Source organism: Canis lupus, chromosome 19 (assembly GCF_011100685.1).
Source record: "Canis lupus familiaris isolate Mischka breed German Shepherd chromosome 19, alternate assembly UU_Cfam_GSD_1.0, whole genome shotgun sequence".
NCBI classification, from domain to species: Eukaryota; Metazoa; Chordata; class Mammalia; order Carnivora; family Canidae; genus Canis; species Canis lupus.
The window spans coordinates 9,571,303-9,597,416 of NC_049240.1; the positions used below are offsets into that span (position 1 = coordinate 9,571,303).

Sequence of the window (26,114 nt, forward strand, 5' to 3'; positions counted from 1 at the left end):
TATTCCATTGTATACATAAACCACATCTTTATCCATTCATCTTTCGTTGGACACCGAGGCTCCTTCCACAGTTTGGCTATCGTGGCCATTGCTGCTAGAAACATCGGGGTGCAGGTGTCCCGGCGTTTCATTGCATTTGTATCTTTGGGGTAAATCCCCAACAGTGCAATTGCTGGGTCGTAGGGCAGGTATATTTTTAACTGTTTGAGGAACCTCCACACAGCTTTCCAGAGTGGCTGCACCAGTTCACATTCCCACCAACAGTGTAAGAGGGTTCCCTTTTCTCCACATCCTCTCCAACATTTGTTGTTTCCTGCCTTGTTAATTTTCCCCATTCTCACTGGTGTGAGGTGGTATCTCATTGTAGTTTTGATTTGTATTTCCCTGATGGCCAGTGATGCAGAGCATTTTCTCATATGCATGTTGGCCATGTCTATGTCTTCCTCTGTGAGATTTCTGTTCATGTCTTTTGCCCATTTCATGATTGGATTGTTTGTTTCTTTGGTGTTGAGTTTAATAAGTTCTTTATAGATCTTGGAAACTAGCCCTTTATCTGATACGTCATTTGCAAATATCTTCTCCCATTCTGTAGGTTGTCTTTGAGTTTTGTTGACTGTATCCTTTGCTGTGCAAAAGCTTCTTATCTTGATGAAGTCCCAATAGTTCATTTTTGCTTTTGTTTCTTTTGCCTTCGTGGATGTATCTTGCAAGAAGTTACTATGGCCGAGTTCAAAAAGGGTGTTGCCTGTGTTCTCCTCTAGGATTTTGATGGAATCTTGTCTCACATTTAGATCTTTCATCCATTTTGAGTTTATCTTTGTGTATGGTGAAAGAGAGTGGTCTAGTTTCATTCTTCTGCATGTGGATGTCCAATTTTCCCAGCACCATTTATTGAAGAGACTGTCTTTCTTCCAATGGATAGTCTTTCCTCCTTTATCGAATATTAGTTGCCCATAAAGTTCAGGGTCCACTTTTGGATTCTCTATTCTGTTCCACTGATCTATGTGTCTGTTTTTGTGCCAGTACCACACTGTCTTGATGACCACAGCTTTGTAGTACAACCTGAAATCTGGCATTGTGATGCCCCCAGCTATGGTTTTCTTTTTTAAAATTCCCCTGGCTATTCGGGGTCTTTTCTGATTCCACACAAATCTTAAAATAATTTGTTCTAACTCTCTGAAGAAAGTCCATGGTATTTTGATAGGGATTGCATTAAACGTGTATATTGCCCTGGGTAACATTGACATTTTCACAATATTAATTCTGCCAATCCATGAGCATGGAATATTTTTCCATCTCTTTGTGTCTTCCTCAATTTCTTTCAGAAGTGTTCTATAGTTTTGAGGGTATAGATCCTTTACATCTTTGGTGAGGTTTATTCCTAGGTATCTTATGCTTTTGGGTGCAATTGTAAATGGGATTGACTCCTTAATTTCTCTTTCTTCAGTCTCATTGTTAGTGTATAGAAATGCCACTGACTTCTGGGCATTGATTTTGTATCCTGCCACGCTACCGAATTGCTGTATGAGTTCTAGCAATCTTGGGGTGGAGACTTTTGGGTTTTCTATGTAGAGTATCATGTCATCGGCGAAGAGGGAGAGTTTGACTTCTTCTTTGCCAATTTGAATGCCTTTAATGTCTTTTTGTTGTCTGATTGCTGAGGCTAGGACTTCCAGTACTATGTTGAATAGCAGTGGTGAGATTGGACATCCCTGTCTTGTTCCTGATCTTAGGGGAAAGGCTCCCAGTGCTTCCCCATTGAGAATGATATTTGCTGTGGGCTTTTCATAGATGGCTTTTAAGATGTCGAGGAATGTTCCCTCTATCCCTACACTCTGAAGAGTTTTGATCAGGAATGGATGCTGTATTTTGTCAAATGCTTTCTCTGCATCCAATGAGAGGATCATATGGTTCTTGGTTTTTGGAGAATATCTTTATTTCTCCCTCATTTTTCAAGGATAAGTTCATATTAGAGGCTGGTACCTTACTTCTCTCAAAACTTTAAATATTTCACCACACTCTCTTCTCACTTGCATGGTTTCTGAGAAGTTGATTGTAATGCTTTTTTATTTCTCTATGGGTAAGATTTTTTTCCTGGGATTTTTTCTTTATGTTTGATTTTCTATAATTCTAAAATGATATTCCTATGTGTAGTTTTTTTTTTTATAGTTATCATGTTTAGTGTTCTCTGAGCTTTCTGGCTATGGGGTTTGATGTCTGACATTAATTTGAGGGAAATTCTTAGTCATTACTCTTCCAAGTATTTCTTCTGTTCCTTTCTTTCATTTCCTTCTGGTATTCCCATTATATATATATATAAGGGTATATATATATATATATATATATATATATATATATATTCACTTTGTGTATTTGTTCTACAGTCCTTAGGTTTTCTATTCTGCTTTTTCAGCCTTTTTAGTCTTTTCAGTTTTCGAGCATTCTATTGCTACATCTTCTAGACCAGGTAGTCTCCTTAGCTGTGTCCAATCTACTAATAAGCCCATCAAAGGCATGCTTCATTTCTGTTACTTTTTTTTCAATCTTTAGCATCTCTTTTTCTTTCTTTGTTAGAATTTCCATCTCTGTATCCCTGCCCATGTTTTTCTTTCATATTGTGTACTTTATCCCTCAAAACTCTTAGCATATAAATTATAGTTGTTTTAATTCCTAGTCTGACATCCCAACATCTCTGCCATGTTTGGTTCTGCTGTTTGCTCTGTCACTTCAAATTTTATGAAATGCAGCTAATGCAGCACTTAACTGAATACGTAGAGCTTAAAGCACATTCATTATAAAAGAATGAAAGTTGAGAACAAGTGATCTATGTTTCCATCTCAAGATGATATAAAAGAGCAATAAATCTTACCAAAGAAAATAGAAAGGAGGAATTAATAAACGTAAGAGCTGAGTCAATGAAATAAAGAATGAATGTACAATATAATTTCATGTTATTATTGCAATATAATTGCATTATGATTTTTTCTTGATACTCAGACATGATACACTGAATAAAAGGAACTACTATAAGTCGGCCTTTAGTAATGCATGGCCAGTTGTCAGGAGAGGGGAAACATTCTATAGTCTACAAGCAGGTCTCAATTTTTTAGTGAGTTGTATATCTGGACTACAACTTGACAAGTGTTTCTCATTTCTTTTCTCCCTCCTTAATTGGGACAGGTTACAGTGATTTGGATATTTCCTTTCCCTGGGCCAATTATGCTTTGATAAAACTCTTGCAGGGTTAGCTTTGATTAACTAGTTTCACATAAGGGCAGGCCTTGTTAAGAAGAACGTCATGCCCTGGAGTATTTAAAAATGGCTTCTTCAGAATTTTGATGTTTTCCTCTCGCATCGAGGTCTTTCATCCATTTTGAATGTATTTTTGTGTATGATGTAAGAAAGTGGTCCAGTTTCATTCTCCTACATGTTGCTGTCCAGTTTTCCCAACACCATTTGTTGAAGAGATGGTCTTTTTCTCATTGGTTATTCTCTCCTGCTTTGTTGAAGATTAGTTGACCATATGGTTATGGCTTCTGTTTCTGAGTTTTCTATTCTGTTTCATTGATCTATGGGTCGGTTTTTGTATGGTCTTGATAACTACAGATTTGTAAACAGCATGAGGCCTAGAATTGTGCTGCCTCCAGCTTTGCCTTTCTTTTTCAAGGGTCTTTTGTGGTTCCATAAAAATTTTTGGATTGGTTGTTCTAACTCCGTTAACAATACCAATTGTATTTTGATAGAGATTGAGTTAAGTATATAGATTGTTTTGGATAGTTATAGACATTTGAACTATATTTGTTATTTTAACACATGTGTATAGAATGATTTTTCTATTTTTTTTTCATCTTCAATTTCTTTCATAAGTGTTTTATAGTTTTGAGAGTATAGAACTTTTACCTCTTTGGTTAGGCATATTCCTGGGTCTCCTGTGGTTTTGGTGCAGTTGTAAATGAGATTGATTCCTTGATTTCTCTTTTGGCTGCTTCCTTTTTGCTGTATAGAAATACAACAGATTTCTGAATGTTGGTTTTGTATACTGTAACTTTAGTGAATCTGTGTTTCAGTTCTAGCAATTTTTCAGTGGAGTCTTTCAGCTTTTCTACATAGAAAATCATGTCATCTGCAAATAGTGAAAATTTGACTTCTTCTTGATCACTTTGATGCCTTTTCTTTCTTTTTGTTGTCTGAATGCTGAAGCAAGGACTTCCAGTACTATGTTGAACAAGAGTGGTGAGAATGGATATCTCTGTCTTGTTCCTGACCATAGAAGAAAAGCTCTTAGGTTTTCCCCTTTGAGGATATTAGCTATGGGTTTTCTGTATATGACCTTTATGATTTTGTAGGTTCCTGCCATCCCAACTTTGCTGAGGTTTTTTATTTGTTTGTTTTAAATCAAGAATTGATGCTGTATTTGGTTAAATGCTCTTTTCTGCATCTATTGAGAGGATCATATGATTCTTTACTTTTATGAATGTTGTGTATCATGCTGATTGATTCATGGATATTGATGAGCATAGGAATAAATCCCACTTGATCATGGTGAATAGTCCTTTTAATGTACTCTTAGATTTGATTTACTATAATTTTGTTGAGAGTTTTTGCATTCATGTTCATCAGGGATATTGGCCTTATATTTTTTCTTTTAGTGGGGTTTTTGTCTGGTTTTGGAATCAGGGTAATGCTGGCCTCATAATGAGTTTGGAAGTTTTTCCTCCATTTCTATTTTTTGGAACAGTTTGAGAAGACATTAACTCTTCTTTAAATGTCTGATAAAATTCCTCTTATGTAAGCCATCTGGCCCTGGACTTTTGTTTGTTGGGAAATTTTTAATTATTGACTCAATTTCCTTGCTGGTTATCAGTCTGTTCAAGTTTTGTATTCTTTCATGTTTCAGTTTTGGTAGTTTGTTTGTTTCTAGGAATTTATCCATTCCTTCCAGATTGCCCCATTTGTTGGCATATAATTTTTCATAATAGTCTTTTATTAATTTATTTTATTATTAAAAAAATATTTATTCATGAGAGACAGAGAGAGAGAGAGAGAGAGCCAGAGAGCCAGAGACACAGGCAGAGGGAGAAGAAGGCTCCATGCAGGGAGACTGATGTGGGACTTGATCCCAGGACTCCAGGATCATGCCCCAGGCCAAAGGCAGGCACTAAACCACTGAGCCACCCAGGGATCCCCTCTTTTATAATTATTTGTATTTCTGTTGTATTGGTGTAATCTCTCCCAATTCATTCATTGTTTTATTTATTTGGAACCTTTCTCTTTTCTTTTTGATACGTCTTGTAGGGGTTTAATCAGTTTAGCAGCTACCTCTTTGACCTTGTCCATAGCTACTTCTTACTAGACACATCTCCTGAGGCAAGGAAAACAAAAGCAAAAGTGAACTATTGGGACTTCATCAAGAGAAAAAACTCTGCACAGCAAAGAAAACAATCAACAAAGTGAAGAGGAGCATTTGGAGTGGGAGAAGATATTTGCAATTGAGATACATGATAAAGGGTTAATAATCAAAATCTAAGAAGAACTTATCAAACTCAGCACTCAAAAAATAAATCATCCAGTTAATAAATGGGCAGAAGACATGAATAAACATATTTCTAAGGAAGACATCTAGATGGCCAACAGACACTCAACATCAGGGAAATACAAATCGAAACCATGATGAGATACCACTTCACACCTGTCACAATGGCTAAGATTAACAACATAGGAAAAAACAGATGTTGGCAAAGATGCAGAGAAAGAGGACCCCTCTTAAACTGTTGGTGTGAATGCAAGCTGGTGCAGCCACTGTGAAAAACAGTATGAGGGTTCCTCAAAAAGTTAAAAATAGAACTACCCTATGATCTAGCAATTGTGCTATTAAGTACTTACCCAAAGGATGCAAAAATATTGATTTGAAGGGACACATGCACCCTGAAGTTTATAGCAGCATGATCGATAATAGCCAAATAATGGAAAGAGCTCAAATGTCCATTGACTGATACAATGGATAAAGGAGTTGTGGAAATATATACAGTGGAATATTATTCAGCCATGAAAAACAAAGCAATCTTGCCATTTGTCACAATGTGGGTGGAGCTAGAGAGTATTATGCTAAGTGACGTAAGACAGATAGAGAAAGACAAATGCCATATGATTTCAGCCATATGTGGAATTTTGGATGTAAACAGATGAACATAGGGGAAGAAAAAAAAGAAAAAAGATAGGGAAGCAAACCATAAAAGACCCTTAGCTATAGAGAACAAACTGATAATTATACGAGATTGAATGCATTCAGGGTGGTATGGCTGTAGACTGAACAAACTGATAATCAATGGAAGAGCAGTGGATGGGTGATGGGTATTAAGGAGAGCACTTGTGCTGAGAACTGAGTGTTTTTTTTTTAATTTAATTTGCAAATGTCTTTTTAATTTGCCAACATACAACATAACACTCAGTGCTCATCCCATCAAGTGCCCTCCTTAGTACCCATCACCCAGTGACCCCATCTACCCCCCTCCTCCCCTTCTGCAACACTTTGTTTCCCAGAGTTAGGAGTCTCTCATGGTTTGTCTTCCTAGTTTTTCCCCACTCAGTTTCCCTCGTTTCCCTTGTAGTCCCTTTACTATTTCTATATTCCACATAAGAGTGAAACCATATGATGATTGTCCTTCTCTGGTTAACTAATTTCACTCAGCCTAATACCCTCCAGTTCCATCCACATCAAAGTAAATGGTGGATATTTGTCCTTTCTGATGACTGAGTAATATTCCAGTTTATCTACAGACCACATCTTCTTTATCCATTCATCTGTCAAAGGACATCATCGCTCCTTCCACAGTTTGGCTATTATGGACACTGCTGCTATGAACTTTGGGCTGCAGGCGTCCCGTTGTTTCACTACATCTGTATCTTTGGGGTAAATCCCCAGCAGTGCAGTTGCTGGGCCATAGGGTACTCCATTTTTAACTTCTTTAGGAACCTCCACACAGTTTTCCAGAGTGGCTGCACCAGTTTGCATTCCCACCAACAGTGTAAGAGGGCTCCTCTTTCTCCACATCCTCGCCAACATGTGTTGTTTCCTGTCTTGTTAATTTTCACCATTCTCACTCGTGAAGTGGTATCTCATTGTGATTTTGTTTTGTATTTCCCTGATGGCAAGGGATGTAGAGCATGTTTTTCAAGGGCTTGTTGGCCTTGTGTATGTCTTCTTTGGAGAAATGTCTGTTGATGTCTACTGCCTGTTTCATGACTGGATTGTTTGTTTCTTGGGTGTTGAGTTTGATAAGTTCTTTGTAGATCTTGGATATTAGCCCTTTATCTATATGTCATTTGCAAATCTCTTCTCCCATTCTGTAGGTTGTCTTTTAGTTTTGTTGACTGTTTGCTTCATTGTGCAGAAGCTTTTTATTTTGAGGAAGTCCGAATAGTTCATTATTGCTTTTGTTTCCCTTGCTGTCATGTCTATAGAAGAATCCCTAGAAGAATTTTCTGTGGCTAAGTTCAAAAAGGTTGTTGCCTGTGTTCTCTAGTATTTTGATGGATTCTTGTCTCACATTTATATCTTTCAACTATTTTGAGTTTATCTTTGTGTCTGGTGTAAGAGAATGGTCTAGTGTCATTCTTCTGCATGTGGCTGTCCAATTTTCCCAACACCATTTATTGAAGAGATTTTCCTTTTTTTTTTTTCCCAGTGGATATTCTTTCCTGCTTTGTTGAAGATGAGTTGACCATAGAGTTGTGGGTCTATTTCTGGGTTCTCTGTTCTATTCCATCAATCTATGTATCTGTTTTTGTGCCAGTACCACACTCTCTTGATGATGACAATTTTGTAATACAGCTTGAAGTCAGGCATTGTGATGCCCCTGCTTTGGTTTTCTTTTTCAACATTCCTGTGCCTATTCAGGGCCCTTTCTGGTTCCATAGAAATCTTAAGATTATTTGATCCAACTCTGTGAAGAAAGTCCATGGTATTTTGATAGGAACTGCATTGAACATGTAAAGTTCTCTGGGTAGCATAGACATTTTCACAATGTTTATTCTTCCAATGGAAGTATAAACATTCTTCCAATGGAATGTCTTTCCATCTCTTTATATCTTCCACAATTTCTTTCAGAAGTGTTCTGTAGTTTTTGGAGTATAGTTCCTTTACCTCTTTGGTTAAGTTTATTGCTAGATATCTTATAGTTTTGGGTGCAAATGTAAGTGGGATTGATTCCTTCATTTCTCTTTCTTCAGTCTCATTATAGTATATAGAAATGCCACAATTTCTGTGTATTGATTTTGTATCCTGCCACATTGCTGACTAGCAATGAGTTCATGCAACTTTGGGGTGGAGTCTTGTTGGGTTTTCTACACACAGGATCATGTCATCTGTGAAGAGGGAGGGTTTGACTTCTTCTTTGCCAATTTGAATGCCTTTTATTTCATTTTTTGTTGTCTGATTGCTGAGGCTAGGACTTCTAGTACTACATTGAATAACAATGGTGAGAGTGGACATCCCTGATGTGTTCCTGATCTTAGGGGAAAAGCTCTCAGTTTTTCCTCATTGAGAATGATATTCGCTGTGGGCTTTTCATACATGGCTTTTATGATATTGAGGAATGTTCCCTTTATCCCTACACTGTGAAGAATATTAATTAGGAATGGATGCTGTATTTTGTCAAATAATTTCTCTGCAACTATTGAGAGGATCATGTGGTTCTTGTCTTTTCTTTTATTGATGTGATCTATCATGTTGATTGTTTTACAAATATTGAACCACCCTTTTACCGGGGATAAATCCCAATTGGTTGTGGTGAATTATCCTCTTAATGTACTGTTGGATCCTATTGGCTAATATCTTGGTGAGAAGTTTTTCATCCATGTTCATCAGGGATATTAGTCTGTAATTCTCCTTTTTGGAGGGGTCTTTGTCTGGTTTTGGGATCAAGGTAATGCTGGCCTCATAGAATGAGTTTGGAGGTATTCCCTTCATTTCTATCCTTTGAAATAGCTTTAGTAGAATAGGTGTTATTTCTTCCTTAAATGTTTGATAGAAACATTTGCTCTAGGAATCCATTGGACCCTGGGCTTTTGTGTCTTGGGAAGCTTTTGATGACTGCTTCAATTTCTTCACTGGTTATTGGCCTGTTCAGGTTTTCTATTTCTTCGTGTTTCAGTTTTGGTAATTTGTATGTTTCCAGAAATGCATCCATTTCTTCCAGATTGCCTAATTTGTTGGCATATAGTTGCTCATAATACATTTTAAAAATCGTTTGTATTTCCTTGGTATTGGTTGTGATCTCTCCTCTTTTGTTCGTGATTTTATTAATTTGAGTCCTTTCTCTTCTTTTTAATAAGACTGGCTAGGGGTTTATTTATCTTAATTCTTTCAAAGAACCAGCTTTGGGTTTCTTTGATCTCCTCTATAGCTCTTCTGGTCTGTATTTCATTGAGTTCCACTCTAATCTTTATTATCTTTCTTTGCTCCTTGGTTTAGGCTTTATTTGCTGTTCTTTCTCCAATTCCTTTAGGTGCAAGGTTAGCTTATGTATTTGAGTTCTTCCCAATTTTTTGAGGAAGGCTTGTATTGCGATATATTTCCCTCTTAGGACTATTTTTGCTGTATACTGATGATTTTGAACAGTTGTACTCTCATTTTTATTAGTTTCCATGAATCTTTTCAATTCTTCTCTAATTTCCTGGTTGATTTACTCATCTTTTAGTAGGACGTTCTTTAACCTCTGTGTGTTTGATTGTCTTCCAAATTTCTTCTTCTGAATGAGCTCTAGTTTCAAAACATTGTGGTCTGAAAATATGCAGGGGACAATCCCAATCTTTTGGTATCAGTTGAGACCTGATTTATGACCCAGTATGTAGTCTATTCTGGAGAAAGTTTCATGTGCACTTGAGAAGAATGTGTATTCAGTTGCATTTGGATGGAATGTCCTATATGTATCTGTGATATCCATTTGGTCCAGTGTATCATTCAAGGCCCTTGTTTCTTTCATGATATTTTTCTTAGAATATCTGTCTTTTGCTGAAAGTGCCGTGTTGAAGTCTCTTACTATTAGTGTATTATTATCTAAGTATCTCTTTGGTTATTAGTTGATTGATATACTTGGCGGCTCCCATATCAAGGGCATAAATATTTATAATTGTCAAGTCTTCTTATTGGATGACCACTTAAGTATTACAGTCTTTGGTATAAAATCTAATTTATCTGATATGAGGATTATTACCACAGCTTTCTTTTGAGGACAGTTTGAAAAGTAAATGGTTCTCCACCCCCTCATTTTCAGTCTGGAGGTGTTCTTAGGTCTAAAATGAGCCTCTTATAGACAGCATATAGATGGGTCTTGCTTTTTCATCCAGTACGATAAAACCAGACCCCGTGTGTTTTTTGATGGGATCATTTAGCCCATTCACATTCAGAGTAACTATTGAAAGATATGAATTAAGTGTCATAGTATTACCTATACAATGCCTGTTTCTGCTTATTGTTTCTTCCTCTTTCTCTTACAGGGTCCCCCTTATTATTTCTTGCAGAGCTGGTTTGATGGTCACATATCAGTTTCTGTCTATCCTGGAAGCTCTTTATCTCCCTGTCTATTCTGAATGAGAGCCTTGCTGGATAAAGTATTCTTGGCTTCATGTTTTTCTCATTTAGTACCCTGATATATCACTCCAGCCCTTTCTGGCCTGCCAGGTCTCTGTGGAGATGTCTGCTGTTAATCTGATATTTCTCTCCATATAAGTTAAGAATCCCTTTCCAAGCTGCTTTTATAATTTTCTATTTATCTGTGAAATTAGCAAGTTTCACTATCATATGTAAGGGTGTTGATTGGTTTTTGTTGAATTGGGGGGAAGGGTCCTCTCTAACACTTGGTTCTGAATGCCTGTTTCCTTCCCCAGGTTAGGGAAGTTCTCAGGTGTGATTTGTTCAAATATACTTTGTGATCCTCTCTCTCTTTCCACCTTTTCTGGAATCCCAATAAGCCAAATATTATTCCTTCTCAAGCTATTATTTATTTTTCTAAGTCTTTCCTCTTGGGTTCTTAATTGTTTTTCTCTTTTTTTTTCCTTCCTTTCCAACCACTTGTCTTCTATGTCACTCACTCTTCCACCTCATTAACCCTAGCAGTTAGAGCATCCAGTTTAGACTGCACCTCAGTTAAAGTATTTTTAATTTTAGCCTGATTAAATCTCAATTCTGCAGTAAGAGAACCTCTAGGGTCCCTTTTGCTTTTTTCCAGAGCCACAAGTAATTTTACAATTGTACTTCTGAATTGTATCTCGGCATGGTACTTAAATCCATATCTAGCATGTCTATGGCAGAGTGTATTATTTCTGGTTCTTTCTTTTGTTGTGAATTCTTCTTTCTATTCATTTTATCCAGTGCAGGAGGACTGTATGAGTGAGCAGAGTCAAAAATATCAACCACGACCTAAGTAAAATACACCATAGACAATTCTGAAGAGATCAGAGACCAGAAAATAAAAGAAAAAGAAAACCAGAACAAAATGAAACAAAAGGGCCATGAAAGTGAAAAACAAATTAAAAAAAATAGTAATAATTAAAAAAAAAGGTAGGGAGGAAGTAGTGGTGGAGAGAGAATATAGTCTCACCAAGTGGACCTAGAAGTTGATTTTCTTGGCTCTAGGTGTATTTTGTTCTGTATGTCAGAAGATGTTAAAATCTGAGTTTATTTAAACCAGCAAAACTTACATAGAGACCCAATATCAACCACAATAACAAAAACAAGATAAAAGAGGGGGTAAGAATGGGAAGGAATAGAGAATATAATCTCACAGAATGAACCAACACGGTTCCCCTTGGTCCTGGGTGTATTTTGGTCCGTGTGTTAGAAGGTACTAATGTCCACCATTATAAAACAAAACAAGGCAGAAAAAACAAACAAAACAAAAAACCCATGACTTATAGATCAACCAAAATTAAATTGAATATGTTGCAAGGAATCCAAAAATGAAGAATATATTTAAGACATATAATTGTAGAAATATGAAAGTGTAAAAGGAAAAAACTTAAAATGAAGAGTTGGTAAAATACTGTAGTTAAGTCAGGAAAAGAGAAAAAATATTGGAAATTTTTAACCTGAAAGATAATTGTAAGGAAAAAACCTTTGAGTTCTATATACTCTTTTCCCTCAGTTGCTGAGCTTTCCAGTGCTGGTTGGTCAGTAAACTTGCTCTTCCCTTGTTCTTCCAGCAATTCTTCTGGAGGAGGGGCCTGCTATGCTGATGCTCATGTGTGTGTGCCTGGATGGAGATGCCCTTCCCCTTGCCAGGTGGCCTGGCTCAGTGTGAGCTGTCTACCCTGTGAGGCCTTTGTTCCTAGAGGCCACACCTCTCCCAGGTGAAAGGTGAAAATTAAAAAAATAATAATAATTTAAAAAATGGCAGTGGCCAGATCTCCAGCCCTGGAGCCAAGAGCTCCCTGAGACTATGGAACTACAGTCTCCCAGCACACAGTGGCCTAGATGCTCCTGGGTGCAGGTGTGGGGGCACTGATCTGCACAAATTGAAGGGCACCCAGCAACAGGACAGTTCTCACTGTCCTCTGCCCTCTCTGGTTCCTTCTGTCCCTGGGGGAATGGAGGATAGCCAGCTTTGTCTGCTGGGATTCCTTTGGATCAAGGGCCCTATACCACTGGACCCACGCTCCCAGGGTTCACCTGTCCGAAGCGAACAGAGGACAGCCTGCCTCCATCTATTGCCAGGCTCTAGGGTAACGAGAGTCCTGGTGTGGGCCTGTGCCCCTGGCCTGCTTCTCCCAGATGCCCCAGGAGGGTTGCAGTGTTCCAGTCCTTTACTGTGATCCAACCGCAGTTTGTGGTGAGCTTTCTCCTGGGTGCTCCTATACTTATGTGTCTCCTGGAATTTTGAGACTTCACTGCCCCTCCTGTGAGTCTGCCCTATTTCCTCACTGAGCACTTTTCAGTCAGGGAAGAATCAGGCGCAGATTTCTCAAGTTCCCCATTGTCTGCTCCACCGTTTTCCTGTCACGGCTTTCCATGGCTCCCCTCCCCTGCCTTTCCTCTTATCTGCCTTCCTACCTTGTCAGAAGCAATCACTTTTCTCTCTGTAACATTCCAGCTGTTCTCTCTTTATATCTCAGGTTGAATCCATGGTGTTCAGGATGACTTGAAAGTTATCTAGGTGAGTTTGGGGGACCAGATGACTCAAGGACCCCTACTCTTCCACCATCTTGCCTCCTCTCAGCACTGGGTATTTTATGAAAGTGGTAAATCACTAAATTCTGCTTCTGAAACCAGTATTATACTATACATTAACTAGAATTTAAATAATTTGAAACCAAAAAAATAAAGGAAAAGCATGGAGAATTAAAAAAAATAAAATAAAATAAAAAATAAAATGACCATACCTTTGGAACAAAATATTTTGGAAACAGTGTGATGGTCGTACAGCATTGTAAATGTAATTAGTGCTACTGAATTATACACTTCAAAGTGGTTAGTAGAAATTACATATTTTGGGTTAGATATATATTTTACCACAATAAAAAATGATCATTTAAAGAAACAAATAACTAACTAAAAAAGAAAATGGCTTATTTTCTCCTTCTGCTAGAAGACCTGGGAGAGGTTTCTCCAACATTTACTGTGGGAATCTGGTCAGGCTATGGGAGGTAAATCTCACAATATTGTGGAACACCTTTATGACTCTGTCCCCCTGGAATTTTAACTTCCGGAGTTGTCTGCACTGAGCCTCTAGTAATTCAGCTAGTAATTCAGTTTTTCTTACCTGGCACTGGGTTCTTGTAGCAGTTGTAACATGTGAGTCTTTGCTCTGGTAAGCTAAGCTCATTTTGCTTGTTTGTCTCTCTGATTTGGGGGCCAGCAGTTTGCCCTGTGTCCTCCCCTTTACTATGGATCCAAGAAGAGGTGTCAGTTTTTAAGTCTGTTTAGCATTTTACTTATTAGGATGGACTGGTTACTTTCAACCTCCCTACATATGGAAATAGAAGCTGGGACCCTCTTGTACTGCATTTGTCAGTTTTAATATGAAGCTTATGATAATAAAATAGCTAGTATTTTCTTTTTAATTTTTTCATATATTATGGTAATGTACAAAATTATATTCACATGTATGTATTTATGAATATGTGTCTGTCTGAATTTAACAGTTGTGAAACCAATCCCCAAACCTATGGATAATTGATTTAGCACTGTTTAAAAATAGAATATAGGTTTCTGTTGATTTGAAATGTTATCTTTTTTTGTCATATATCAATGATATATATTTTTGTGTGTTTTTGTTTCATTGATCATCTTTCATTGATAGCATACTCTCTTAATAATTATAGGGTTATAAAAATTCCTGTTTATTTAAAGACTAAGACCTTGTCCCACTATAGTATTATAGTGTTTTTTCCTGACTGCCTAGAACCAAAAAATAAATAAATAAATAAAATAAAATAAAAAAGGACTCAGAACAATCCATAGACTCCCACAAGAAGGACATAGCCTGTACAAGATGTATAGTTTCCATAAGTAATGAAAAAGTAAGTGTCTCTCAGAGGGAAGATTCTGATATCTGAGAGAACAATGAACCAGGAAGTTCTTTGGTCAGGAATGTGGGTCTAATAAAGGAACTTTCTCCACAGCAGTTCAGAAGGAGTGCATTTAAGGAGGAGGTGCCTTACAGGGCCTACCTTGCAGTATTGTTTATTATGAGCAGCTGTTTTCTCTCCTTTTCCAAAATGTAAGTTTTCTACTGTGGTTGTATTGTTGTTCTACCCCTGATAACATACACAGGTCTGATCTTTTGTCCTTTATGTCATACTTTGTAGGACTACAACTGGATCCAGCCACGATGGAGAGAACTACTCAATATCCAGAGATTGAATTTCAATGATCTATGGTAAGTGGATAAAACTTTGGAGTGCCCCCTTGGGGAAAGAGTGAGTCTACATGGATATGTATCAACAGAAAGGTGGTTTGTAGAGAATGTACTAGCTGCTCAAAAATGCACTTGTTCTCCACCTCTTGATCCTGGAAGCAAAGGTTTCTTACCTCTTGTTCTTTTGTGTGGGAATTTCCTGAGTTCTAGCCAATGAAGTGTGAACACAGTTGACATTTCCAGTCTTGACCCATTAAAAATTCCCGTGTATGCTCCTTTAAGCTCTATTTGTTTTCTATTTGGAATTTGGAATGGAGCACTGCCAAAGAGGCCTTGGATTGGCATAAGGTGAAGATGGCAGAAAGCCCGTTGGCCATTTGGAGGAGGATTGCTATACTGACCTGTTTACTCTTTTGAGCAAAAAATAAGCTCTAATACATTTGTAGTATATCCTAGGACAGATATAATGAAGCACCATAGATAGGTTGGCTTATAAACAGACATGTTTCCCACAGTTCTAGAGACTGGGAGTCTGAGATTGTAATGCCAGCATGACTGAGGCCAGGGGAAGGCCCTCTTCCAGGTCGTAGATAACTGACTTCTCTTTGTATCCTCCTGTGGCAGAAAGTGAGCAAGCTAGCTCTCTGGTCCTTTTCTATGAGGGAAATAATCACACTCATGAAGGCTCTATTTCATTACCTAATTTTGTCTCAGAGGTCCCACCATCACATACTATCCCGTTAAGGGTTAGGATTTCAGTGGATGCATTTTAGGGGGACATAGACATGCAGTCTGTAACATGCTATTTATTTTGGTCTCCATTTGTTGCAGCAATTAGTCGATCTTGCCTAATGTTAACAAGATTACTAAAGGAGCGGTAAAGACGTGTATTAATAAATTCATCCTGAATGAAAGCTGTTCAATTTCTAGCACTGTTTTGTCATTTGTAATCAATTTTATAACCATTCCTGTTTAACTATGTAGCCTTAGTTTAATGTTTAACTCACCCAAATTATTATTTTTTATGGTGGCAATAGTAAAAGACTTTGATGGTTAAATTCAACACAGAAAATGGTGAGGACAAAGAGCATTACTGGCTTCTGTCATGACTGATTGAAGTCTGTTATGTTTCAGGAATCTTTTATCTCTCTTGGAGTGGGTTTCCTTTATGTTGGCTTCATTGCTAGCCAGGTCTTTGTGGTAAAGATGGCAATTGGTTGACTCAACTTAGAATGCCTTTATTTATTTTTTAAAAATTTATTTATGTGAGAGAGAGGGAGCAGAGAGGGAAAGAGAGCGAGCACATGAGTTTGGGGAGGGGAAGAAGGAGAGAGAGAAGCAGACACCTTGCTGAACAGGGGACCCTGGGATGACGACCTGAGTTGAAGGCAGGTGCTTAACCAACTGAGCCACTGAGGCACCCCCTTAGAATGCCTTTAAATCTATATATTGTTGATGAATAATGTGCTGTTTCTCCAATATATCTTTTTGGGAGGAATGTAATTGATCTATTTTGTATTATGTGGCCATTTCTAAAGCAATTAGTTTGCTATAAAATAATTTTGATACCACATGCCTAACTTTGTGGTATGGACACATCATAACTGCATTGAATGAATCCCATTTATGAGATAGAAGTTCATCTATCAGATAGAGGGAAAAAGTAATTAAAACACATACACAGACCTAAAATGCAAATTTCCACTATTGAGGACCTATCTAAATTTCAACTGTAGTTATAGGGACTCAAAAGAAGTTAATTTCACAGTTCTCCCGTAGTGTCATGAATTAAAAAAAAAAAAAAAACGTATATGTGGAATCATAAGGTGATAACCCAATCACCTGCCCAAGTCTCTGTTCATCCTTCTTCAAGATGAAATGAGAATATTTCAGTGGCATGATTTTATTTTTCTTTTGTAGACCTCTTTCAGGCACTAATATGGGATTGAGTTTGGTCTGATACAGTGTTTTATTTCCTACTACTGTCATCCAGAAGTTATATGATAAATAGAATTGACTTTGTATATGGTATAATGTTTTTTCTGTATATAATCAGTGATGTTCCAACATCATCTGCTGAATTGGATATTCAAGTGTTTTCCTACAGATTTGTAAAGGCACTGTTATCAGATGTAAATATTCACATGTGAGCATCTGAATCATGGCTCTCTAATCTGTTCATTGTCTATCCCGGTCCCAACAGTTGGTATTACTAACTGTCTTAATATCTGCCAGGATGAAGTGCTCCTCCTAATGTTATAGCTTAAAGTTTGTCTTGACTATGCAATGCCCTTTGTTATTCCACATAGATTTGTAATAGTACGCTTGTCAACTATGAAAATCATTTTTGGGATTTGGATCAGAATTGCATCTAATTATAGAATAACTTGTAGAAAATTGGAATATTTAGTCTTTCCAACTATGGGTACATTATTCATTTCCTTTTTTGAATATTAGTATTCACTTTTTTTTAAATTTAATTATTTATTTATTCACGAGAGACATAGAGAGAGAGAGAGAGAGGGAGGCAGAGACACAGGTAGAAGGAGAAGCAGGCTCCATGCAGGGAGCCTGATACGGGACTCGATCCCAGGACTCCAGGATCATACCTTGGGCCAAAGGCAGATGCTCAACCACTGAGCCACCCAGGCATCCCTAGTGTGTACTTTTAGTAGTGATAGAAGGAGTAGTTAGTAGTGACAGTAGCAACAAACAGTTCAATGGTGGTTTTCTTTTTTAGGTTTTATTTTATTTTATTTATTTATTTTATAAATTTACTTTTATTGGTGTTCAATTTGCCAACATATAGAATAACACCCAGTGCTCATCCCATCAAGTGCCTCCCTCAGTGCCCATCACCCAGTAACCCCCACCCCCCACCCACTTCCCCTTCCCCCACCCCTAGTTCATTTCCCAGAGTTAGGAGTCTCTCATGTTCTGTCTCCCTTTCTGATATTTCCTACTCATTTTTTCTCCTTTCCCCTTTATTCTCTTTCACTATTTTTTATATTCCCCAAATGAATGAGACCCTATAATGTTTGTCCTTCTCCGATTGACTTACTTCACTCAGCATAATACCCTCCAGTTCCATCCACGTTGAAGCAAATGGTGGGTATTTGTCATTTCTAATGGCTTAGTAATATTCCACTGTATATATAGACCATTTCTTCTTTATCCATTCATCTGTTGATGGACACCGAGGCTCCTTCCACCATTTGGCTATTGTGGACATTGCTGCTAGAAACATCAGGGTGCAGGTGTCCCGGCGTTTCACTGCATCTGTATCTTTGGGGTAAATCCCCAACAGGGCAATTGCTGGGTCATAGGGCAGGTCTATTTTTAACTCTTTGAGGAACCTCCACACAGTTTTCCAGAGTGGCTGCACCAGTTCACATTCCCTCCAACAGTGCAGGAGGGTTTCCTTTTCTCCGCATCCTCTCCAACATTTGTGGTTTCCTGCCTTGTTAATTTTCCCCATTCTCACTGGTGTGAAGTGGTATCTCATTGTGGTTTTGATTTGTATTTCCCTGATGGCAAGTGATGCAGAGCATTTTCTCATGTGCATGTTGGCCATGTCTATGTCTTCCTCTGTGAGATTTCTGTTCATGTCTGTTGCCCATTTCATGATTGGATTGTTTATTTCTTTGCTGTTGAGTTTAAGAAGTTCTTTACAGATCTTGGATACTATCCCTTTATCTGATAGGTCATTTGCAAATATCTTCTCCCATTCTGTAGGTTGTCTTTTAGTTTTGTTGACTGTTACCTTGGCTGTGCGAAAGCTTCTTATCTTGATGAAGTGCCAATAGTTCATTTTTGCTTTTGATTATTTTGCCTTTGTGGATGTATCTTGCAAGAAGTTACTGTGGCTGAGTTCAAAAAGGGTGTTGCCTGTGTTCTCCTCTAGGATTTTGATGGAATCTTGTCTCACATTTAGATCTTTCATCGATTTTGAGTTTATCTTTGTGTATGGTGCAAGAGAGTGGTCTAGTTTCATTCTTCTGCATGTGGATGTCCAATTTTCCCAGCACCACTTATTGAAGAGACTGTCTTTCTTCCAATGGATAGTCTTTCCTGCTTTGTCAAATATTAGTTGACCATAAAGTTGAGGGTCCACTTCTGGGTTCTCTATTCTGTTCCATTGATCTATGAGTCTGTTTTTTTGCCAGTACCACACTGTCTTGATGACCACAGCTTTGTAGTACAACCTGAAATCTGGCATTGTGATGCCCCCAGCTATGGTTTTCTTTTTTAATATATCCCTGGATATTCGGGGTCTTTTCTGATTCCACACAAATCTTAAAATAATTTGTTCCAACTCTCTGAAGAAAGTCCATGGTATTTTGATAGGGATTGCATTAAACGTGTATATTGCCCTGGGTAACATTGACATTTTCACAATATTAATTCTTCCAATCCATGAGCATGTAATATTTTTCCATCTCTTTGTGTCTTCCTCAATGTCTTTCAGAAGTGTTCCATAGTTTTTAGGGTATAGATACTTTACCTCTTTGGTTAGGTTTATTCCTAGGTATCTTATACTTTTGGGTGCAATTGTAAATGGGATTGACTCCTTAATTTCCCTTTCTTCAGTCTCATTGTTAGTGTATAGAAATGCCACTGATTTCTGGGCATTGATTGTGTATCCTGCCACGCTACCAAATTACTGTATGAGTTCTAGCAATCTTGGGGTAGAGGCTTTTTCTTCGTGGTGTATCATGTCATCTGCGAAGAGGGAGAGTTTGACTTCCTCTTTGACAATTTGAATGCCTTTTATTTCATATTGTCGTCTGATTGCTGAGGCTAGGACTTCCAGTACTATGTTGAATAGCAGTGATGAGAGTGGACATCCCTGTCTTGTTCCTGATCTTAGGGGAAACGTTCCCAGTGCTTCCCCATTGAGAATGATATTTGCTGTGGGCTTTTCGTAGATGGGTTTTAAGATGTTGAGGAATGTTCCCTCTATCCCTACACTCTGAAGAGTTTTGATCAGGAATGGATGCTGTATTTTATCAAATGCTTTCTCCGCATCTATTGAGAAGATCATATGGTTCTTGTTTTTTCTCTTGCTGATATGATGAATCACTTTGATCAACCGTGTTGTGCCAGTCGACGGGCGGAAAGGGCAGACTCACAGAGGGCTATTCATTTAGAAGAAAGCAACACTAATTATCTGCACAACCTCTCGAATTTGTGTTACATCGCAGAAAGCCTTATCCGTTCAGTAATTCCAGTCAATCTACCAAGATAATGTAATTATGTTTAATTTTGTAAGGTTTACAACAGTGATCTCCTATTTTGGTGTCAGTTTTTCTATATGAATTTTCATATGATATATGTTGTTTCCAATGTATTGTCTGTATAACAAATCATATGTTGCTATGGGTGGTAAGTATTATCTATAGACTAATGATGAAACTGAGGCACAGAGATCTTAATAATATGTGCTAATTTACATAAGATGAAGAGCTGGTATTTGAATTTATGCACTTTGTCTCCAGAGTTTAGAATCTTTACCAATACCTGATAATGACTCCCGAAAACTTGGATCACCCCCTCTTCGTAATTCTACCATTGGTTTATCACCTCAAATTTTGTAATTAAATAATAATACTTTATGTGCTAAACTGCAATAAAATTATTAGTTATATTCGGATCATTAAACTACTCATGTTTACTTGTTTACATATTGCCTTAGCTAAGACTTCCAGGAAAATATTCATTAGCAGAGCTGATAGTGTCTTGCAAATACTTCTAGCTATTTAGCAAGATGTTTGCTGTTTTAATAGTTAACATTATAAAGTTATTTCTCTTATATTTTCCCAATTTTACAAAACTAAAGATGGTGCTTGATTTTTAAAAATATCTTTCCTACTTCGTTTTTCTGCTGAGAAAATGTATTCTTTAGATGCATGACATGATCTCAGAAGACACTGCAGTCGAAAAAGCATGACTTCCATGTTAGACTTTCAGTTTTAAGGCTTTCTATGTCATTTATAAACTGTGGGCCTTGGGAGAGTTGGTTAACTTCCCTAACAATCTTAGATGCAGGGGGGAGGGGAACTTTCTCTGGACCAGTCCTTTTGGAGGTCCTCTGTTTCACAATCACTCACAAAAATGAATTTATTAAATACTTGATCTCTTTTATTGTTTTGCTGGTAAATATTTAACAACAAGCTCTCAACAGGCTCTCATCTTGATTCTTTCAAAACAGGCTCTCAAAAAAAACATGCATATACCTACATGTATATACACTTATAAATTTTATTGCTGCAAAGATTGTATATCAGATTCCTTATAAGTAATAAAATATTCAATATTATTTATTGTAAATTATGGATAGCTAATAATTATACACAGAATGTTTACATTGATCTTTTTTATTTATTCCTGTAACATGGCTGACCTTTGAATGTTTGACTAGCAAGTATAGTCCTGGCATGAATGTTGGCTGATATTTTTTATTTTACATTAATAATAATGAAGACATGGAGGGGAACATCGTTTGTTCATCAGTGATGCAAGCAACTTCTTTGCTGAATTGGATTGTAGGTTTAGAACAATAGAATAATATTTTCAATTTTTTTTCTACTTTCAATGTAATGGCCACATAAGACATAATTCTGATTTGTGGTCTATTATTAACATTCTCTCTTTAATTTCCTTACGTTTAGATAGTCAACAAAATAGTAAATACCTGATTATAGAATTTGCCCTTTTTTGGCTATATAAATGTTCCTAACATGGTGGCTTTCATCTCCATGTGGAAGAGATGCACAGTAGCACACCATCATTATAGACTGTCTCTGCCATAGAGATAAAATAGATATAAAATCATCCTTCTCAGAATAGAATATATTAAACTATATTAAAATAATAATTCATTTGGAATATTCATTTTTAGCCTTTAATATAATTTGTTTGAATATACATTTACAAAATTTAATTTTTTGGTATATTTTTATTGGAGTTCAATTTGCCAACATATAGTATAACACCCAGTGCTCATCCCGTCAAGTGCCCCCCTCAGTGTCCATCACCCAATCACCCCCCCCCACCTCCCTTTCCTCCACCCCTTTTTCGTTTCTCAGAGTTAGATATCTCTCATGTTCTGTTGCCCTCACTGATATTTCCCACTCATTTTCACTACTTTCCCCTTTATTCCCTTTCACTATTTTTTATATTCCGAAAATGAATGAGACCATATGTTTAGCCTTCTTTGATTGACTTACTTCACTCAGCATAATACCCTCCAGGTCCATCCACGTTGAAGCAAATGGTGGGTATTCATTGTTTCTAATGGCTGAGTAATATTCCATTGTTTACATAGACCACATCTTCTTTATCCATTCATCTGTCGATGGACACTGAGGCTCCTTCCACAGTTTGGCTATTGTGGACATTGCTGCTATGAACATTGGGGAGCAGGTGTCCCAGTGTTTCACTGCATCCATATCTTTGGGGTAAATCCCCAGCAGGGCAATTGCTGGGTCATAGGGCAGGTCTATTTTTAACTCTTTGAGGAACCTCCACACGGTTTTCCAGAGTGGCTGCACCAGTTCACATTCCCACCAACAGTGCAGGAGGGTTCCCTTTTCTCCGCATCCTCTCCAACATTTGTGGTTTCCTGCCTTGTTAATTTTCCCCATTCTCACTGGTGTGAAGTGGTATCTCATTGTGGATTTGATTTGTATTTCCCTGATGGCAAGTGATGCAGAGCATTTTCTCATGTGCATGTTGGCCATGTCTATGTCTTCCTCTGTGAGATTTCTGTTCATGTCTGTTGCCCATTTCATGATTGGATTGTTTGTTTCTTTGCTGTTGAGTTTAAGAAGTTCTTTACAGATCTTGGATACTATCCCTTTATCTGATAGGTCATTTGCAAATATTTTCTCCCATTCTGTAGGTTGTCTTTTAGTTTTGTTGACTGTTTCTTTTGCTTTGCAGAAGCTTCCTATCTTGATGAAGTCCCAATAGTCCATTTTTGCTTTTGTTTCCCCTGCTTTAATAAATGTGTCTTGCAAGAAGTTGCTTTGCCCAAGGTCTAAAATGGTGTTGCCTGTGTTCTCCTCTAGGATTTTGATGGAATCTTGTCTCACATTTAGATCTTTCATCCATTTTGAGTTTATCTTTGTGATGGTGTCAGAGAATGATCCAATTTCATTCTTCTGCATGTGGCTGTCCCATTGTCCCAGCACCATTTATTGAGGAGACTGTCCTTTTTCCAGTGGATAGTCTTTCCTGCTTTGTCAAATATTAGTTGACCGTAAAGTTGAGGGTCCACTTCTGGGTTCTCTATTCTGTTCCATGGATCTATGTGTCTGTTTTTGTGCCAGGACAACATTGTCACAGCTTTGTAGTACAACCTGAAATCTGGCATTGTGATGCCCCCAGCTATGGTTTTCTTTTTCAATATTCTCCTGGCTATTTGGAGCCTTTTCCTTTTTTTTTTTTTTTCTTTGGAGCCTTTTCTGATTCCACACAAATCTTAAGATTATTTGTTCCAACTCTCTGAAGAAAGCCCATGGTGTTTTGATAGGAATTCCGTTGAACATGTACATTGCCCTGGGTAGCATAGACATTTTCACAATATTAATTCTTCCAATCCATGAGCATGGAATTTTTTTCCATCTCTTTGTGTCTTCCTCAATGTCTTTCAGAAGTGTTCCGTAGTTTTTAGGGTATAGATCCTTTACCTCTTTGGTTAGGTTTATTTCTAGGTATCTTATGCTTTTGGGTGCAATTGTAAATGGGATTGACTCCTTAATTTCCCTTTCTTCAGTCTCATTGTTAGTGTATAGAAATGCCACTGATTTCTGGGCATTGATTGTGTATCCTGCCACTGCCGAATTGCTGTATGAGTTCTAGCAATCTTGGGGTGGAGGCTTTTGGGTTTTCTACGTGGTGTATCATGTCATCTATGAAGAGGGAGAGTTTGACTTCTTCTTTGCCAATTTGAATGCCTTTTATTTCATATTGTCGTCTGATTGCTGAGGCTAGGACGTCTAGTACTATATTGAATAGCAGTGGTGAGAGTGGACATCCCTGTCTTGTTCCTGATCTTAGGGAAAAGGCTCCCAGCGTTTCCCCATTGAGAATAAAATTTGCTGTGGGCTTTTCATAGATGGATTTTAAGATTCTGAGGAATGTTCCCTCTATCCCTACACTCTGAAGAGTTTTGGTCAGGAATGGATGCTGTGTTTTGTCAAATGCTTTCTCTGCATCTATTGAGAGGATCATATGGTTCTTGATTTTTCTCTTGTTGATATGATCTATCACATTGATTACTTTACGAGTGTTGAACTAGCCTGGCATCCCAGGGATAAATCCCACTTGGTCATGATGAATAATCTTCTTAGTGTACTGTTGGATCCTATTGGCTAGTATCTTGTTGAAGATTTTTGCATCTGTGTTCATCAGGGATATTGGTCTGTAATTCTCCTTTTTGGTGAGGTCTTTGTCTGGTTTTGGAATTAAGGTGATGCTGGTCTCACAGAACGAGTTTGGAAGTATTCCATCCCTTTCTATCCTGTGGAACAGCTTTAGTAGAATAGGTATGGTTTCTTCCTTAAAGTTTGATAGAATTCCCCTGGGAAGCCAGCTGGGCTTTTGTGTTTTGGGAGGTTTTCGATGACTGATCTAATTTCTTTCCTGGTTATTGGCCTGTTGAAGTTTTCTATTTCTTCCTGTTCCAGGTTTGGTAGTTTGTGGTTTTCCAGAAATGCGTCCATTTCTTATAGATTGCCTAATTTATTGGCGTATAGCTGCTCATAATATGTTTTTAAAATTGTTTTTATTTCCTTGGTATTGGTGTGATCTCTCCTTTTTCATTCATGATTTTATTAATTATTAATTTTTTTAATAAGGTTGCCTAATGGTTTATCTATCTTATTAATTCTTTCAAAGAACCAACTCTTGGTTTTGTTGATCTGTTCTACAGTTCTTTTGGTCTCTATTTCATTGAGTTCTCCTTGAATCTTTATTAACTCTCTTCTGCTGGGTGTAGGTTTTATTTGCTGTTCTTTCTATAGTTACTTTAGGTGCAAGGTTAGCTTATATATATGAGTTTTTTCCCTTTTTTTTTTTTTTGAGGGATGCTTGTATTGCAATATATTTCCTTCTCAGGACTGCTTTTGCCATATCCCAAAGATTTTGAATGGTTGTAATTTCATTCTCATTAGTTTCCATGAATCTTTTTAATTCTTCTCTAATTTCCTGGCCTGGTTGACCCTTTCACCTTTTAGCAGGATGGTCTTTAACCTCCACGTGTTTGAATTTATTCTTGTGATTGAGTTCAAGTGTCAAAGCATTATGGTCTGAAACTATGCAGGGGACAATCCCATTCTTTTAGTATCAATTAAGACCTGGATTTGTGACCCAGTATGTGGTCTATTCTGGAGAAACTTCTATGTGCACTTGAGAAGAAGGTGTATTCAGTTGTGTTTGGATGTAAAGTTCTGTAAATATCTGTGAAATCCATCTGATCCAGTGTATCATTTAAAGCTCTTGTTTCTTTAGAGATGTTGTGCTTAGAAGATCTGTCATTTGCAGAAAGCATCGTGTTGAAGTATCTTAGTATAAGTGTATTATTATCTAAGTACGTCTTAACTTTGGTTATTAATTAATTGATATACTTGGTAGCTCCTACATTTGGGGTATAAATATTCATGATTGTTAGGTCCTCTTGTTGGATAGATCCTTTAAGTATGATATAGTGTCCCTTTTCATCTCTTACTACAGTCTTCGGGATAAATTTAGTTTATCTGATATAAGGATGGCTACCCCTGCTTTCTTTTGAGGACCATTTGAATGGTAAATGGTTCTTCACCCTTTCATTTTAAGACTGTAGGTGTCCTTAGGTCTAAAATGAGTCTCTTGTAGACAGCACATAGATGGGTCCTGCTTTTTTATCCAGTCTGAAATCCTTTGCCTTTTGATGGGATCATTAAGCCCATTCACGTTCAGAGTTACTATTGAAAGATCTGAATTTAGTGTCTCCATAATATCTATTCAGTCCCTGTTTTTGTGGATTGTTTCTTTGGACGTCCTCTTTCTTTTATAGAGTTCCCTTAATATTTTTTGTAGAGCTGGTTTGGTGGCACATATTCTTTCAGTTTCTGCCTATCTTGGAAGCTCTTTATTTCTCCTTCTCTTCTGAATGAGAGCCTTGCTCAATAAAATATTCTTGACTGCATATTCTTCTCTTTTAGCACCCTGAATATATCATGCCAGCCCTTTCTAACCTGCCAGGTCCCTGTGGAG

The 26,114-nt window shown here is 37.5% G+C and overlaps 1 long non-coding RNA gene across 3 annotated transcripts in view; it reads left to right on the top strand.

Annotated features, from left to right (window-relative positions):
* The window catches only part of LOC106560045, a 271,539-nt gene that overhangs the window by 56,107 nt on the left and 189,318 nt on the right, over positions 1–26,114 (top strand). For all 3 annotated transcript variants that reach the window (XR_005373900.1, XR_005373899.1, XR_005373901.1), the window contains one exon: positions 14,806–14,876. This is a non-coding gene — a long non-coding RNA (uncharacterized LOC106560045). The remainder of the gene's footprint in view (positions 1–14,805; positions 14,877–26,114) is intronic.